The sequence below is a fragment of the Schistocerca nitens genome, chromosome 4 (genome assembly GCF_023898315.1).
Source record: "Schistocerca nitens isolate TAMUIC-IGC-003100 chromosome 4, iqSchNite1.1, whole genome shotgun sequence".
Classification (NCBI taxonomy): Eukaryota; Metazoa; Arthropoda; class Insecta; order Orthoptera; family Acrididae; genus Schistocerca; species Schistocerca nitens.
In genome coordinates, this window is record NC_064617.1 from 29348644 (window position 1) to 29362286 (window position 13643).

A 13643-nucleotide genomic window follows, 5' to 3' on the forward strand; every position below is an offset into this window, starting at 1 on the left:
TCGTGTAATTTCTCTTGTGCCCAGTGGCACAACTGTACACGACGTTCAACGTCGTTCCCATTCAATTCCTGGTGCATAGAAATATAGTATGGGTGCAATCGATGTTGATATAGCATTCTCAACACCGACGTTTCTGAGATTCCCGATCTCGCGCAGTTTGTCTGCTACTGATGTGCGGATTAACTGCGACAGCAGCTAAAACACCGGCGAACGGTCCGGACACTTGGATGATGTCGTCCAGGATACCGAGCAGCATACATAGCACACGCCCGTTGGACATTTTGATCACAATAGCGATCCATCAACACTATATCGGCCTTATCCGCAATTTGTAAACGGTCCATTTTAACACGAGTAATGTATCACGAAACAAATACCATCCGCACTGGCGGAATGTTACTTGATACCACGTACTTGTACGTTTGTGACTATTACACCGCCATTTATCACAAAGCGAAAAAAGTGGTCCAACTAAAACATTTATATTTCTTTACGTACTACACGAATATGTAATAAAAATGGTGGTTCCTATTTAAAAAAAACAATCCGTTTGACCTATGGCAGCGCCATCTAGCGGACCATCCATAGCGCCATATGTTTTCCCCCTTCAAGGTAGAGGAGTTTCGTTCTTTGTAGTTTCTTCGTTTGATGCTCATTTCGTGAGATATTTGGCCCGGTCACTGTCAATGGACCACCCTGTATAAGACAAGTGTCTGGCGTAGTTGTTAGATGGGTTACTGCTGCAACATTGGCAGGTTATGAAGACATAAGTGAGTTTGAACGTAGTGTTATAGTTGGCGCACGAGCGACCGGAGACAGCATCGCGCAGGTAGCGACGAAGTGGTGATTTTCCAGTACGACCATTTCACGAGCGTACCGTGAATATCAGGAATTCGGTAAAATATCAAATTTCCGACATGACTGGGGCCGGAAAAAGGTTCTGCAAGAACGGGACCAAAGACGACTAAAGAGAATCGTTCAGCGAGATAGAAGTGCAACCCTTCCGGAAACTCCTGCAGATTTCAATGCTGGGCTGTTAACAAGTATCAGCGTGCGAAACATTCAACGAAACATTATCGATGTGAAACTTCCTGGCAGATTAAAACTGTGTGCCCGACCGAGACTCGAACTCGGGACCTTTGCCTTTCGCGGGCAAGGTTCGCAGGAGAGCTTCTGTAAAGTTTGGAAGGTAGGAGACGAGGTACTGGCAGAAGTAAAGCTGTGAGTATCGGGCGTGAGTCGTACTTCGGTAGCTCAGATGGTAGAGCACTTGCCCGCGAAAGGCAAAGGTCCCGAGTTCGAGTCTCGGTCGGGCACACAGTTTTAATCTGCCAGGAAGTTTCATATCAGCGCACACTCCGCTGCAGAGTGAAAATCTCATTCTGGATTATCGATGTGGGCTTTCGAAGCCGAGGCCCACTCGTGTACCCTTCATGACTGCACGACAAAAAGATTTACGCCTCGCCTGGGCCCGTCAACACTGATATTGAACTGTTGATGACTGGAAACATGTTGCTTGGTCGGCCGAGTCTCGTTTCGCCTTGTATCGAGCGGATGGACGTGTACGGGTGTGGAGAGAACCTCATCAATCAGTGGACTATGCATGTCAGTAGCGAACTGTTCAAGCTGGTTTAAGCTCTATAATTGTAAGCTCTGTAATAGTGTGGGGCGTGTTCAGTTGGAGTGATATGGGACACGTGATACTTCTTTATATGACTCTGGCAGGTGGCACGTACGTACGCATCCTATCTGATCACCTGCATGCATTCATTTCCTTGTGCATTCCGACGGGTTTGGGAAATTACGGCAGGACATTGAGACACCCGACACGTCCAGAATTGCTACAGAGTGTCTCTAGGGACACTTTTCTGGAATGAGACTTTCACTCTGCAGCAGAGTGTCCGCTGATATGAAACTTTCCGACAGATTAAAACTGTGTCCCGGACCGAGACTCGAACTCGCGACCCTTGCCTTTCGCGGGCAAGTGCTCTACCTACTCAGCTACCCAAGCACGACTCACCACCCGTCCTCACAGCTTCAATTCTGCCAGTACCTCGTCTCCTACCTTCCAATCTTCACAAAAGCTCTTCTGCGAAACTTGCACAACTAGCACTCCTGGAAGAAAGGATATTGTGGAGACATGGCTTAGCCACAGCCTAGGGGATGTTTCCAGAATGACATTTTCACTCTGCAGCGGAGTGTGCGCTGATATGAAACTTCCTGACAGATTAAAACTGTGTGTCGGACCGAGACTCGAACTCGTGACTCTTGCCTTTCGTGGGCAAGTGCTCTTCTCAGTTTAAATACTTCCCCTGGCCACCAAACTCACAAGACTTGAACATTATTGAGTATATCTGGGATGCCTTTCAATGTGTTGTTCAGAAGAGAACTCCAAGCCGACGTACTCTTACGGATTTATGGATAGCCCTGCAGGATTCATGGTGTCAGTTCCGCCCAGCACTACCTCAAACTTTAGTCAAGTCCATGCCACGTGTATTGCGGCACCTCTGCGTGCTCGCGGGGACCTATACGGTATTAGACAGGTGTACTAGTTTCTTTGGCTTTTCACTGTGTTAGGCGACTAGTTTCGAACGTTACAGGTTCACTGTAAAGCATGGCCCACTGAGGCTGGACTGACAGCGCCTGAGCTTCATAATAAACATCAGTGTGGCATTATGTACTTTATAAATGTTTGCAGAATGAATTCCACAATCCCCACATGAGTTCTTGCAAACATTTATAATGTACGTGTTGCCGCATTGATCTTTATTATTGGCATCAGGCACTGTCAGTGCAGCGTCAAGAGTCCAAGCTTGATAAAGAATCTCTCAGGTTCGAATCTAGTCCCTTATATAAATCTGTGGCTGTTGACATAATTAATAAACGCGTTAAGGAATTTAAAATGTGCCCGGTTCTCTGTTAACAAATTGTTGGAACTGAAGAACTATGTTCTTTATTATCGGCAAGCAATACCAGTCAGTCGAGTTAGACCAACATGAAAAATGGAAAAGTAGGTGATTAGCAAAATAAACAAGAAGGACAAACAGAGATATTTGTGCCCTTGGACTCTTCTTGTTGAAGTCTGATATCACTAAATGTGGCGCAATGAGTGATATCGAACATGAAAATGTATGGGATTAAAACATCAATGTTTTCAGTGTATCGGAATTTGAATGTAACAAAGAGAGCGAATATAATTAGCAAAAAAGTTCTTAGATACATAAAAGTAAACATTAATTAATTTAAACCCTTCTGTAGAACTCTCGTCTCCGTAGCTCAGTGTTCACCGTGTGCGGCTACAATGCGTAAGACCCGGGCTCGATTCCCGGTACTGCCAGCAGTGTTTCGTTGGTGGGAGGACCAGAACGGGCCGTACTCAGCCTCGTGATGTCGTCTGAGAAGTAGCAGTTACAGGGTCAAGAAAGCCGATAAGGGCGCTCTACTGACACCAGGGCCCACCATACCGCATCCAGTAACGCTACTGACAGAGGATGACACGGCGGTCGGTCGGTCACTCGCTATTGGCCCATCAAGGCCAGAACGCAAGTTTTTTTGTAAGGGGTCTGTAAATGTCAGTTTTCTTACAGGTTTTGTCAATAACTTTGTTTCATTTCTATAAAGAAACATTTTACTATTTTCATTGTTTCTAGGTAATGAAAACTAAGAGAGATAGTCAATTACATAGAACCTATATTAATACAGAAACTGAGTTGACTGGATGCGTCCTGAGGTATCAAGGAACATTTGATTTGATAAAGTAGTCAACTGTTAGGGAGTAAAATTTTTGGAGGTGACCAAGGCTCGGATATAGTATCCAGGTTGAAATAGATGTAGGTTTCAGTATTATACTGATAATACAGTGACTTACTCAGAACACACTACTCTGGAGAATTCTGTTAAATTAGTTCTCTGGCTGAGAACTACTATAACACCAATATATGTGAAAAACATTGTTTATTTCACTCGGCACCTGGTGGAACTGGTATAATGTATTACATTTATTTATGTCAAACCATAATCCCAGAAGTGGGCAATGTTATCGGCAACCAACTTATAGGTTTTATAAAGTGACCAGGCATGTGTATTACCGGGCTGGAGAACACTACAGAACCGATTTTGTGTTTGATCCCTGTGCTGAGCTGTTTAGGTACATACTTGATGACGTTTCAACTACTCTGCTATGGAATATAATTATGTCACTTCGGCAATTCTTAGTAATCCGCACCGCTGTTGCTGCTGTAATCACATTATGTTCCATGCACTATGTCGCTGATGACATCATCTCTGCAAACTGTGACTGTCATGCTACTACAATACAATGTTGAGGTACCATATCTTTTAGTATATACAGAAATTTGGTTTAGGCTTTGCTTATTGGAAGTCCTAGCATGGACGATGTGGTTGAGGGCTTGATATTAAGCGTGTATTCCAGCTGGGGTAGTGTCATGAGCTGCTAACATCTCTAACGTCATCTCCAGCTGTGACCCACTTATTTTTTTTTTTAACATAGCGACTTCCACGTCTACATATCTGTACATTATAGAGAACAGGATGACTTTAATACGTGTTGTGGCGTATTTTTAGTCTCTATAGGAATGAAAGGTGGTCACACAAAGTCTTGCGTTAGGAATTAGGCGATTATGATAGCTCTTTAGGCTGCAAGGCATACGAAATAGAATTTTTGTCACAATTTTGTTTGTCTTAGGATAAACAGAAAATTTAGTTCCGGCAAAGTTTAATTTGTGCTTGCAAAGTGTAAGGTGTCTTGCAATACAATATGGTACCTAGTTTTTCCGCGATATCGACTCTGCCACTGTCTTTTGAAACGTCACATTTCCCACTGTTACTGTCTTTGATCGTGTGATTGCGAGCTGTAGTCCAAATGTGCGTGCGTTTTGTAAATAATATTTTTGGTGATAACAAAACATAAAAAAACATGTTCCTCTTTCCTTCCTTTGCTAATGACACAATTGGGTTGCGTGTGTATTTGTGTTAGTATAGATGGCTACAGATTTTTTATTTTCACATTGTCATATTTTACAGAAATGCAACTGCACTGATCGAAAGCCCACTTTACGTGTTTAACAACGCCAACAGTGCTGCTGACGTACTTTTTGCAATACTGTGAGCAATAATATTGGGCAAATACAGACAATATGGGTTTTAGGGAGTCCTATGACTGCATGTTGTTGTTATTTCAAATGTGTGTGAAATCTTATGGGACTTAACTGCTAAGGTCATCAGTCCCTAAACTATCCTAAGGACAAACACACACACCCATGCCCGAGGGAGGATTCGAACCTCCGCCGGTTCCAGTCTGTTGTTATTTAATTAAGTTTTGGTGGGTTTGTGTTAATTGTAATAATAAAAACTGGCAATGGATAGCTTAGTTTATCATGCTTCTAGTCAAGAACATGGTGCTTTATCTTTATCCGTCCTAAAATGGTGCTAGAGAACTTTTTTGAATGCTTGAATATATACCTTGATGGTGTGTTAACCTTAAGTGGCAATGTAAACATCGTACTTTCTGCAACGTCTCAAAAATGTTTTGTCTGAGAGTGTGTCTAATTAATTACATTCAGTCTGTCTTTGTGCCTGGTTAGTTAACACGTATTTCTCTGCAGCTATAGACCTGGTCAGTGTAGTTTTAGGCCTAATTTATACTACGCCAAATGTTGAAATCTACCGCTGTGTTACATATTTCAGAATTTTTGGGCGCTAATTTGCCAAATATATGTGTACATGTGGACATTAACTGGTGCTTTCTTTTACACTGTGGACATTTATTTGCAGTGTTGTGACATGAAACAACATTTCCAAGTATTAACCTCAACTGACAACGTAAACATCGCACTTTTTCACGTTGGTGCTGTATTTTGAAACATATTAAATACAGAAAACAATTAATTTACGATCTGTTGCACTTTTGACTGCTATTGGAGCCATCTATTGGTATGGCACAGAGATCGAACTATGGTCGCGATTTTAGAGTGCAGCCATCTGGTAGTGACTGGAGGAATTTGGATTTGCTATTATTTCGCGTTTTCTGGGTTTTTGACAGGTAATTCATTATTTATGTTTTTAAATCAGACGTTGATTTTTAATTATTTACAGCGAAGTATCGATTTTTCAGTGCAGCCATTTGCTGGTCTCAGGAACAAGTAGGGCGTGAAAAGTGGACTTCGTTTATTTACGTGTTCAGAGCTTTTGGGAGGCGGTTTATGCTAAGAAGCACATTTTCAACATATAAGAAATCGTATTTCACTATTTTTATTTTTATGGAATGTTCATGGTGAACAGGGTCAGAAAAAAAGTTGAAAACTAGATGAGTCGTAGCCTCGATGACATAACTCGCCAGGCATTCACATTAGCCGTTTAGGGACCCTATTTAGAAAAGGAAATGTGGATGACCTGTCGTCAGTTTATACTTCATATGACAGATTTCACGGTGATTTTGTGGAAAAATGACCAGTAACAGAGCTAAATAGGAAGACAATTTGCCTGAAAACGGCGGACGTTATCTCGGACCGTGTTTACGTGCGAATGACTCAGATTGTGTTCGTTCAGAAAACCTCCCAATTGTGTGCAGCCTATTTCTCAATCATTTTATCTGAAAATGTTACTCTGGAGACTTGACATATGTAGGTGCGCTACATCAACGACAGTTTTCCAGCGGTAGAGTATGCGGCACTGCACTCCGTTTCTGTGTGGCATGGGTTCTGTTCCCCGCCCGATTATAGATCTTAAGGTCTTCAGAAGTTTCATTAAATCTCTTGACGTAATTACGGAGACCGCTCCTTTTCTTGCAAAACCTGAGCTCGTCCCTTAACGGGCCGATCAACAATGGGTCGCTAATTTCGAATAATGAAGTGTACCATTTCGTATGAAAAATATGAACAAGTACGTTTCAGTATCTCGCAAGATAAAAATGCTAAAAATGTTAACCATAATTCTTGCATACTATTCCACTGTGTAAGCATACTTTCTATAGAACGAACTGTAACTGAAAATTCATTTTCATCGAAGCATTCCCGGTGGCCATTTGCCAATTGACAGGGAATTATCGTGCTGAAAATTCATTACGAACTACTAGTAATAAAAGCAGCTGGTAACGACTGTTTTCTTTCGTTCATTTTAAGTACCGCGACCGGGTCAGAAGCAACCGGTCTTCGTCAGTGGTGGGGCTTACGCCACCTGGCGATGAGTTGATGTTACCAAACCGGTCATAGCACTTAAACTAAATCAATAAATTGCTGCTTCTTCTCTACTAATTTGGAACAAAATAAAGAGTCCCGTTACGGTATCTGATGTGTCAAAACTTCTCCAGCACACCACTCAAGTGCTGAAGGCTCTGCAGAAAGCGGCTAGTTGACTGATTAACGTGCCTGGTCGACTGTCAAAGCCCGTCACGGTTTCGAGACGATGCCTCACGTCTCCAGGGTGAAATATCGTTGTCTGTAACACACTGTAGCAAAGATATCGCCTCAGATCGTAATGAATTGTGTGCAAATACAACTGATAATCGTGAAAGAGTTGAACCTGGCTGTAAATGGAAGTGTCGGTTGCACTGAGTTAGTGGAGGCGATAAAAAAAGTAACAGCGAATGGTGTTGGCGTGTGTATGTCGGAACGGTTTGTGCAGCAGCGGAAAGTAAATAAATTTTCGATAAATCGTATTTATGACGAACCACGGGACGCTTACCTCCACGGTAAGAGATGAGAAGCAGTTTTACTTGTCCTTTTGTAGGTCCACAATACTGATGGAATGACCAATTGCAGACCAGTTGCAGAGGGTCCTTTAATATATTTGCCCCGGATATTAGAGGTAAGCATATACACTGAAGAGTCAAAGGAACTGCTACACCTACCTAATATCGTGTAGGGCCGCCGCGAGCACGCAGAGATGCCGCAACACGAACGTGGCATGATCTCGACTAATGTCTGAAGTTGTGCTGAAGGGAACTGACACCATGAATCCTACAGGGCTGACCATAAATCAGTAAGAGTACAAGAGGGTGCAGATTTCTTCTGAACAGCACGTTGCAAGGCATCCTAGATATGCTCAATAATGTTCATTTCTTGGGAGTTTGGCGGCAAGCGAAAGGGTTTAAGATCAGAAGATGACGATGACGATGTTTGGTTTGTGGGTCGCTCAACTGAGCGGCTATCAGCGCCCGTACAAATTCCCAACCCTTTGTCAGCCCAATATCGCAACTTTCATGAATGAAGGTGAAATGATGAGGACAACAAAAACACCCAGTCATCTTAAGGCAGGTGAAAATCCCTGACCCCGCCGGGAATCGAACCCGCGGCCCCGTGCTCGGGAAGCGAGAACGCGACCGCGAGGCCGCGCGCTGCGGACAAGATCAGAAGAGTGTTTCTGGAGCCGCTCTGTAGCATATATGGCTATGGAGACAACCTCATGAATGCATGGACCCTACATGTCACTGGGGGACTGTTCAAGCTGGTGGGGGCTCTGTAATGGTGTGGGGCGTGTGATGGGACCCCTGATACGTCTAGATAAGAGTCTGACAGGTGACACGTACGTAAACATCCTGTTTGCATCCATTCATGTCCACTGTGCATTCCGACGGACTTGGGGAATTCCAGCAGGACAGTGCGGCACCCCACACGTCCAGAAGTGCTACAGAGCGGCTCCAGGAACACTCTTCTGATCTTAAACCCTTCCCCTGGCCGCCAAACTGCCAAGACATGAACATTACAGAGCATATCTGGGATGCCTTGCAATGCCCTGTTTAGAAGAGATCTCCGCCTCCTCCTACTCTTACGGATTTATGGAGAGCCCTGCGGGATTCATGGCGTCAATTCCCTCCAGCACAACTTCTGACATTAGTTGAGTCCATGCCACTTCGTTTTGCAGCACTTCTGCGTGCTCGCCGGAGCCCGACACGATATTAGGGAGGTGTTCTAATTTCTTTGGCTCTTCAGCGTACATGCACATGTACACAGATACCCTGCATTTCACATTTGTTTGACAAACTGTTCTCAGAATCGCTTTCAGGCTGTTCGTCGCTCGTTTCACTCTCGAATAGCCTGTGACAAAGATGAGCACCTAGATCTTTCCGAGCGAACCATAATTTCTCATGTTTCATTACGATGGTCATTTCTTCCTATGTGTATGGCAGGGAACAAAATACAGTCACATTCGGAGAAAAGAGTTTGTGATTTAGTTCTCGGAGACAACTGTAAGTGGTAGTCAGTTTCATAGATTCTTTAACGATACTTATCCGTCCTCAAGTGGGGAATTGTTCCTCCGGTCTCCTAAATACTCACAGCATCTTCCTTACAGGAGATTGCATAACTGCAGCAAGTGTTCAGCTGTTATGTCAGGCAGACCAAGGCATTGATTCCGTATCTTTCTGTAACTTTGGTTCCACAATAACGGAGAAAAGTATTGGTGATTCACATTTAAGATGAGGATGGAGGCGTGTTCTCTTCAGATTTCAGACATCACTGCAGCACTGGTTATAAGAATTTTTCTTGGTCTCGATAAAATTTAACTAGAATGAAGCAGTGCTTGTGACAGAAGCTGTGACAAGCTAATCTGCAGGTCAGTGTAGAGAGGATAATTTACTAATTATACTGATATGCCTCTTGTTATCTTTATTTCCTTGAGTACATAAAGCACACTCACGTGGGGAGGATGATTTTGTGAAAGTGATGTGATTCTCGGCGGATATGCTGACTTAAGTAAGTGGCTATAGTTTAACTTTCGTTACGTGAGAGGCCCCTATGAAAAACGACTGATCGTAGAACAGCGAAACTTGGTGCAAACATTTGTAAGGACATGGAAAGGTAAATAACGAACTATTGAAAGAAACACATTTCAATTTCTATATAACAGGCTAATATTTATGAATTGCGTACCATGTTTGCGTTACAAAATGTTCCCCAGTGTGACAATCGTGCACTTCCGCGACAGCCTGGAACTGCACTATAGATTATTCTACTGCATCCCAAAACATCCCTCTCTATGCTCATCATCAACCCCCAATGGGTGTTAATGTTCCGTTGATACATCCTATCCTTCAGTTAAATCCACAGTCAGAAATCACACGAGTTCAGATGTGACTACCTTGCGGGTCACAGTTTGTAACTATCGTCCAGTGATTCGGTTTTCTCTCAATGTGTTGCGGAAGAGCCGAATGAGCTCAAGAGCAATGTGAGGTGGAGCACCATCTTTCATCAAAACAGTTGACTCCGAAGAACCCCTTTTCCGTAGGTCAGGGATCTCATGTCGACGGAGCGGGTCATAGTAATATCTACCGTTCACGTCTTTGGTCCTTACGGTTCGAGCTCGTCGGCGACTTCGGTTCCGTACCAGTACCTGCGCGTAACGGAAATCATGAGGCAAACGTCATCAGTAACTCAGATACTACAGTGCTCAGTCTGAACATCACACCTGCGAACTTGGGTACATGTACGGTAAATAGTTCTCCGTCGACACTGTCTCAATTAGCGACAGTGGCAAAACTAACGAAGAAAGGAAAAAAAAACTACCCTGTGGACTATCGAGCGCGATGCGTTGGAGTAGTGTTCGCCTTCATACAAAAAACAGTGACGAGAAACAGCCACACGGTGTGTGTGTGTGTGTGTGAGAGAGAGAGAGAGAGAGAGAGAGAGCAACAACGTACACAATAAAGCAATAAGATGGACCCTACATGCTCTGTCATTTGCAAGGGACTACATACATCATACTTCTACAACTAATGGGCAACAAATTATTTATTACGTCATAGATGTGTCGGAAGATGGGAAGATCACTTCAAATGCCAGAAACTCGTCATCGATAATCAGTCAAACGAATTCACGGCAAAGAACCGTAGGCGAATGAACTGAAAAATTATGTGGCGTGAGGCTACCTACACTCGAACGACAAAGAAACTGGTGTAGGCATGCGTATTCAAATACAGAGATACACTATGGGATCAAAAGCAACCGGACACCTCCCAAAAAATACATTTTTCATATCAGATGCATTGTACTGCCACCTACTGCCAGGTACTCCATACCAGCGACCTCAGTAGTCATTAGACATCGTGAGAGAGCAGAGAGGGGCTCTCCGCCGAACTCACGGACTTCGAACGTGGTCAGGTGACTGGGGGTCACTTGTGTCATACGTCTGTACGCGAGATTTCTACAGTCCTAAACATCCCTAGGTCCAAAGTTTCCGATGTGATACTGAAGTGGAAACGTGAGGGGACACGTACGTCACGAAAGCGTACAGACCGACTTCATCAGTTGACTGACAGAGACAGCTGACTATTAAGAGGGTCGTAATGTGTCCATCCAGACATCACATAGGAATTTCAAACTGCATCAGGATCAACTGCAACTACTATGACCGTTAGGCGACAGGTGAAAATACTTGTATTTCATGGTCGAGCGGCTGCTCATAAGCCACACATCACGCCGGTAAATGCCAGACGACGCCTCGCTTGGTGTAAGGAGCGTAAACATTGGATGATTGAACAGTGGAAAAACGTTGTGTGGAGTGACGTATCACGGCACACAATGTGGTGATCCGATGGCAGGGTGTGGGTATGGCGAATGCCGGTGGACGTCATCTGTCAGCGTATGGTGCCAGTAAAATTCGGAGCGGGTGGTGTTATGGTGTGGTCGTGTGTTTCATGGAGGGGGCTTGTACCCCTTGTTGTTTTGCGTGGCACCATCACAGCACAGGCCTACACTGATGTTTGAAGCACCTTCTTGCTTCCCACTGTTGAAAATTCGGGGATGACGATTGCTTCTTTCAACACAATGGAGCACCTGTTCATAATGCACGGCCTGTGACTGAGTGGTTGCAAGACAATAACACCCCTGTAATGGACTGGCCTACACAGAGGCCTGACCTGAATCCTTTAGAAAATCCTTGGGATGTTTCGGAACGCCGACTTCGTGCCAGGCCTCACCGACCGACATTGATACCTCTCCTCAGTGCAGCACTCTGTGAAGAATGGGCTGCCATTCCCCAAGAAACCTTCCCGCACCTGATTGAAAGTATGCCTGCAAGAATGAAAGCTGTCATCAAGGCTAAGGGTGGGCCAACACCATACTGAACTCCAGAATTACAGATGGAGGGCGCCACGACCTTGTAAGTCATTTTCAGCCGGGTGTCCGGATACTTTCGATCACATAGTTTACGTAAACAGGCAGAATATGGCGCTGCGGTCGGCTACGCCTATATAAGACAACAAGTGTCTGGCGCATTTGTTAGATGGGTTAACTCTGCTACAGTGGCAGGTTATCATTATTTAACTGAGTTCAAACGTTGCGTTGCTGCCGGCTGTAACACTTACATCTTGATAACCCGCCACTGTAGTAGCAGTAACCGATCTAAATACTGTACCAGACACTTGTCTTACGTAGGCGTTGCCGACCGCACTTAGTATGCATGCCTATATCAGTTTCTTTGGCGATTCAGTGTATATTCTCGGTGCAGAACCTTCCGATTTAGTAACTAAAGCATAAAAATTCCAGTCGATTTACTATTCCATCACGGTTTCTCTCATTTCATTTCTTTCCCTATATTGTAGTGCAACTTTCGCCCGGCTCTTCGCACCTTCTCCCAACTACGGTACAACAGCTGCTGTGCAAAATAAATTGATAATAGGAATGTCAGCTTTTGTTGCAATATAATTGGAAATTATATACGAATGTGATTAGCTGCTTTGAACCCGCATTCAAAATCATACTGTAACTGGCTTTTAAATGAGAAGTGTAGGAAAGTTACGAAGCTGGGGTCAGCATGATGCGACCCTCCGTTTCGTAGCGGTATTAATTTGTCCAATGAAGATTTATGATCGGAAGGGTGGCACGGAAAGGGAATAGTCATATTTTATTGCTGTTGATGGCAGGAGAATGCAGTGAAGGAGGGTCACCGCGGGTGATGGCGTCTTTAGTACTACGGTTCAAGGCAGTTGACTGGAAGGGAGGGACCCGGTGATTCGATGGAGCCACTTCAGACGTTAAAAATAGCCCCATAAACTGAGAGCAGCCACCACATAACGCTACTGGAAATCTTGTGCTCACTCCGAAAATACACTTTCAGGGTTGTGTGAAATAGTGCGTATGCAATGGCTACTCTCTAGCTACTACAAAATTCACCGCTTTTGATTTGTAAGCGAGAGCTACATTTCGCGACTGCAACAAAACACCTGCAAGATAAGAAAACCTCTCAGAGCCACACCCAGTATAACAACTTAAGAGCATACTTTATGAAGTAAAACCATTTTCTACGTGTTGTTTGAGAGGAAGAGCTGATACGTGTAGATGTAGACTTCGTTGCTCTTAGTTCTACGTAAGGAACTAAATCGAAAGGAAGTACCTCGACGTAATCTGTCATTTTTCAGGAAAGGCACAAAGTTTTCCATTTCGTGATATTCATTTCAGATAATAGTTTAGAATAGATAAGGTACTATTATTCTAAACGTTGTGCGTTATACATTTCACCAGTCAAATAAGAAAATAAGTTACTTGAACTAGACATACTGCCCAGCGGGTACAAAGAAATCGTATTGTAAAACAACTTTCGTTTCTGTATTCTTTCAGAACTTCGGTCATACAAATGGTATCTTCAACAGTTACGACTCCCCAGAAAGTCATCATCGGCTGCCAAACGGC